Source organism: Typopeltis vanoorti, chromosome 17 (genome assembly GCF_054136105.1).
Source record: "Typopeltis vanoorti isolate ZY-2024b chromosome 17, IOZ_Tvanoo_1.0, whole genome shotgun sequence".
Taxonomy (NCBI): Eukaryota; Metazoa; Arthropoda; class Arachnida; order Uropygi; family Thelyphonidae; genus Typopeltis; species Typopeltis vanoorti.
In genome coordinates this window covers 32,209,347-32,215,346 of record NC_143565.1, presented here as the reverse complement: position 1 = coordinate 32,215,346, position 6,000 = coordinate 32,209,347, and the positions used below count along the sequence as shown (strand labels likewise).

Here is a 6,000-nt window from a genome sequence, read left to right as displayed (position 1 = left end):
CCTTACCTTAAGGCATAGCATTATATATGTCTGCAAGGAGATGTGCTTTGCATTATGGGAGATACTGAGACAAAGTGCCGAGAGCTTGCTCCACCTTTGGTGCGAGTTGCCTAAGTGTTGTACCGCCTTACCTCAGTCCTGAAGATATTTTCAGGTGCAAACTTTGTTTGCTTTCACTTGGGTAAAGGATTAAACTAAATTTATTATAATTAGTACACTGTCTTTGGCATGATTTATACACAAATATCATGCCTTTTGGCAGACAACATAGAAGAAATCTTGTGTTTAGTCATAGTGTCTAGTATGTTGCTACATTCTATAAAAGATAATGGACAAAATCATTAGTAATACATTTGTGGAACATGTGATCATTGTACACAGGTTTGTGCATTCAGTGAGATTGCTTGTACAATAAGAATGAGATAACAGACTACAACCAATTAATACAGTTTATTTTTTTTATCGGCTGTTTTTTAAGTAATGAAAAATACATAATAAGACTGTCTTTATTACAAATATTATACAGTTTTGGTCACAAGATGGAATCCTGGAAATTTGATGATTACACGATTTCACCTAAAATATATATGCATATATATGAAAACGTATAACCCACATAGAAAATTTTCCACAAAAGTAAAAAAAAAGTAATATAAGAATAGTTTTTATAAATTAAATAAATTTTTATAATGAATTAAAGTTCTGAAAATAGAAATTTGGAATAAATGAACAAATGATCAAATTTGTAAATTTAGAGTTATTATAAAAACTTTCTACATAAATGTATATATGTTGCTGGCTAAATGAAGGACAGCTGACCTTCACCATTGCATGGAGAATACAAATATATTGTCCATACAACAGAGAATGTGTGTTCACTTTTATAATGAGCGTATTACAGATATACGACACAAATTTTGGTAACTATACAAACATTCTTAAATGCTCAGGTAGTTCTTGGAATAGAAAAAAATGAAGGGAGCGACTTAGCTTTTGCCTGCATCAGATTACAGGCCAGTTTATAACCTAAACTTACCTATGGTACCAACCCCACTCTACCTACCTCTTCAGTGTCTAGCCTCTACCCTCCTCCCTTGCTTTACTCAAACACTGCCACAACTGTAAAATCAATTAAAAACTTTCCCTTCTGTTGGAAAGATGTTTATTAAAAGAAAGTTTCTCTCGGTTCATGAAATTGTTGAATTATTCGTGAATTAAAATGTGGTGCGAAAAATGTTGAAGGTGGCCAAAGTTGTCTTTTATTGAGAATTTAAAATAAATAAATAAATAAAAATTTTAAAAAAATATATGAGGAAGATTTAACTCATCACTGGTATAATGAGTCATGATTATAACAATGAACTTTTGTTGGTCTCCTGGTGCACATTATAACCAAGTTTAACTGTAGTTTGTCATAGTGGCCATTTGCCATAGTGAATAGTAGTAGCATTGTGCATATAAGGCTCCAAAGTGGGAACTGTAAGTGGTTTGCTGCACTTCGTTACAGCAGCCTTTGCTATAGTGAAAACTGGCTTTAGATAGAAAATTAAAATCAATAAGAACCAAAGCTTCAAAAGATAATGCATCACAGTAATTTCTATTACACCCCTAAAATCTCCACAACCAGATTTTGATTATATTTGGCAATGCAATTCTAATGACCAACCTGAAGCTACTTCCTGTTTTTCCTTCATTATTATTATTATATTTTTTTTTCTGCTGAGTTAGAGCAACCAGTCACACAGAAGGCCTTTTACTACCTTAAGTACTGATCTACACTTTTGATTGCACTCCTTTTCAATATTTTCTACAACACTGACAGAACAGTCATAGAAAATATTCAAGAGGAATACATTCAGGAGAATCTAACAATATATGAGACAGAAAAAAGCCATCAGAAATATGAAATGTGAAGCTCAACATGTCAAGGTACAAAAGTTTTACACTGGTTATAATGCACATAATCAAGAAGACATGGTCAGAAAGTCAAATTCCAAATGGCTAAAGTAGAGTAACCAATCTATAAAAAAAAGGATATAAACTGAATGTGAAAATGACCAGGAAATTTTCCTAAGTGTTCCAGGTAAGTTTTATTCAACATACCTGTGAAGATAAGAAATGTGTGAAAGAGAAACAGAAGAAAAAAAGAACAAGCTGGGTTCAAGCCAAATACAGATATTGTCAGGAAGAGATGTTTACTTTAAGACAAACAGTTAAAAAAAATCGAAATATAACAAGGATATGTATTGTGTTGTAGACATGGAAAAGGAATATGATAATATGCCAAGAGAAAAGCTGTTATATATATAAATAAATAAAAAAACCCTACTTTTATAAGGAATAAATGGGATGTAATACAGAATAATATGTAGTCTATGCAGTATTTAAGTTGTAGGCTATCTAGTGGAACTGAAGATGCAGGAGGATGATTTGAATAACGTCATAATATCATCACTGATATTCTTCACCTATGTGAAGGAAAGTGCATTAAACCTAATATCAAAACTGGAAATACTCAGCACAGCTCTTATGCAGATAATGCTATGTTCCTAAATAAATGTAGATCTTAATCCCTGCTGTTATTCTCAATGGGAAACTTATAGAACAAGTAAAATATTTTACCTATTTAAATATTAATTTTTAGTAAAGATGGCAAATTAAATATAGAATAAGCAGACTGGTATAGTCAGGAGCCCATGTAAGAAACTTTTAAGGAATAACAAAAATTAGTCAAAAAACTAAAATTAAACTGAAGATTAGAAATAAAACAGCTGATCAGAATAAAGACCAGAGATTAGAGAACTTGCTCATACACTGAAGAGCTTTTGAATAAGCTATTCAAAAGCTATCTTGATGCCTTGTTATATGTCTTTTCCAGATCTACAAAACTTAAATACAGATCTTTGTTATATTCCCATGATATCTCAACAATTTGTTGTAAAGTGAAAATCTGATCCTGAAAGCCTCTATTTGGCCTGAATCCAGCTTGTTTTCTTCTCCAAGCTTTTCAGCAATCCTTCTCAACCATTTCTCAAGTATACTTGCGTAAATCTTACCAGGAACACTCAGTAGAGAAATTCCTCTGTAATTCTCAACATTCAGTTTTATTTCCCTTTTCATACATAGGTACTATGAGAGCTCTACTCCAATCATCTGGAATTCGTCCCTCTGTCCAGCCTTCTGAATTATGCAGTGCAGCCACTATAAGACTTTTATACCTCCATACTTGAGCATTTCTGATCAAATATCATCTACTCCTGCTGCCTTTCCACATTTCAGGCCTTTGATGGCTTTTTCTACTTCAAGTATGGATATGTATTTCTGACTGCATGCCTGTTGAGCATTTTTTATTACTGTGCCATCTATGTAGCGCTACCCACATATATAGTAAGCGTCTATAAAATGAGAAATAAAACTGAACGTGAGAATTAGAGGAATTTTCCTTCTGAGGGTTTCTGATAGGATTTATGCAAGTATACTTGAAAAAAGGCTAAAAGCAATTGTGAAAGTGAAGCTTTGAGAGGAACAAACCAAGGTTCAAGCCAAATAGTTGAAAAATCATGGGAATATAACAAGGAATTGCATTTAACTTTTTGTAGATCTGGAAAAGACATATGAGTAGGTGCTAAGAGAAAAGCTATTCAAAACTGAAGTGTTTTGAACAGCCTTTCTCAGGCGATACTTAGTCTATATTTTTGGAGTTGTAAGTTAGAAGTGAAGTACAGGAAGATGGTTTGATGTTAAATCAGGTGTGATACAAGGGTGCATATTACCTCCACTGTTATTCATCATCTATATAGAACACATTATGAAATAATGTGGCATTAAACCTGACATCAAAATTGAAGATGTTAATCTCAGCCCTTTACTTTATGCAGATTGACATTATACTTCTAAATAAATCCAGTAAAAGAATATGGAGTTTCTACTAGACACAGGATCCTACAAGATAATACAAAAATTCATCACAAAAATCCTTTCAAATGCTCTTCAAATAATGCTATGAAGTTTTCTTCACAGTCAACTAAATCGTAATAATGACCTAAAAATTTCAACATTTTGGGAAATGATGACTGAAATTCTTGTAGATAATCTATTGTTATTCATAATATGTATATGCCATTCTCATGGTATGTATAATGAGAGGCCAGGGACTGATTTGGACAGGGAGTTGAGGTTTAGAGGGCATATTGCCAAAACAGCACATCAAATTACATGACTGTTGAAGAACTTACTAACAAGAAGTGATAATGAAAGAACAAGGGGTCACTCATGGAAATTGTGTAAGAGTGTAGTTAGCAAGGGTATTATGCCTAGATTTTTACTTGGAGGATGGTGAATGGGTTGCCAGAGGTAGTTTCGAGTGCTTTGTCAGTGAATGAGTTTAAGGAGAGGTATGATAGGTATTGTGTGAATAATGGCTAGTGTGTAAATAATAGATATCCCACAATGAGTCCTCTGACATCATTGGGATACTTATAATAATAATAATCAAAGTGGATTGATACAGTAAGAAGTGCCATAGAAGACAAATATAAGATTTGATAATATTTGAGTCTTGACACATAAAAGATTAATTTGTAGGAAAATTGTTGATAGGAAGTTAGTAATGAGATAACTTTTTCATGAAGTACCATAACACCCTGAACATCTCTTGAGGATACATGTCAGAAATTTGATCATGATGATGTTCAATATCCAAAACACTCAACTCTTTCAACAAGTCAGGAAAGTGAAGAAATTATATAAAGAAGAGCAAGAGGAGAAGATGCATTAGATCAATTTATTTAACAGTATTCAAAAGAAGTAGACACTACATCGTTTACTATGTAAATATACAAGACAATTATTAGACCTACTGATTTATGTGAAGCATAACAGATCAAGATGCAAAAACTTTCAGATCTTTCAAAATAAAATCCTCAGAAAAGTCTTTGGACCTTAAGAGATAACACAATAGGTGAATGGAGAAGCAGACATAATTAAGAACTACATGAACTCCATAGATCCTCACTTCTATCTGATGAAATCAGAGAAAGGAATGGAACAGGTTGGTACTTGCAACAAAGAACCTTAGAGGTTCAGCAAGTTTCTGAACCTAAGAGGTTAACCCGGCATAGTAAGGTGGGGTGTCAAAGATTTTAAACTGACTAAAACTTTTTAACAACATGTGGCAGTGAGTCATGTCTCAGTATAGCTTTTCCTCCCATAACCCACTACTCAACGCCATAGACGATAGGCTGTTGCGTGCAAGCAAATTTAATGTGCAGAGGTGTAAAGTGTGCTAGTCCACCTTACCAAAAGTGTGACTATATTACTTCCGAAACATAAGTTGTTTTCATGAATATTCTACTAAAATATTATAGTTACTGCTGTGTCTTCTATATTTTTACATACCAACTATAAGCAAATACGTTTTCGTAAATATTTAGAGGATATTTTGAGAATAATATCTTTTTTTACCAGATGAGTTATGAGCAGGAAGAACAGAACTTATAGATGACTCTTTGAAAGATGAAGAGCCATTTAGCGGAGATGATAATAGTGAAATTGATTTAGAATTAATCAGTAACCATGAGTTAATTTTGTGGATCTGCATTTTTATTCTGTAAAATTACAGGACACTTAAACAATATATGTAATCTAATATTAATTAAAAATATACGGATTTCTATAATACGCTACATTATTTGGGTGGGTCTGTGGGACTCCACCTTACCACTTTTGTTACATTTTCCCACCTCACCAGCACCAGTTAACACGTTCGCTGCCAACGCTACTTTGGCATGGTCTGTTCCCCTACGCCGAGCAGTTTTTCTTCTTCAAGGTCAGTACGATAATCTCGTTACCGGAGGTAAACGTCCTACGAGTATACTCGTAGTTGGCTTGTACAGAGCATATACAGTCTATGAGAATACATAGTTTTGATGCTAGCCCCACAAGCCAAGGATTTTCACTTCTTCAAGGTCACTACAATAATCTCGTTGCCGGAGGTAAGCG

The 6,000-nt window shown here is 33.5% G+C and overlaps 1 protein-coding gene across 4 annotated transcripts in view; it reads right to left on the bottom strand.

The window, feature by feature from the left end:
• Positions 1 to 431: 431 nt before the first annotated feature.
• The window catches only part of Syx8 (syntaxin 8), a 93,408-nt gene continuing 87,839 nt past the window's right edge, over positions 432 to 6,000 (bottom strand). For all 4 annotated transcript variants that reach the window (XM_090407004.1, XM_090407005.1, XM_090407006.1 and 1 more), the window contains exon 9: positions 432 to 576. The gene's annotated coding sequence lies outside the window, so the exon portion shown is untranslated. The remainder of the gene's footprint in view (positions 577 to 6,000) is intronic.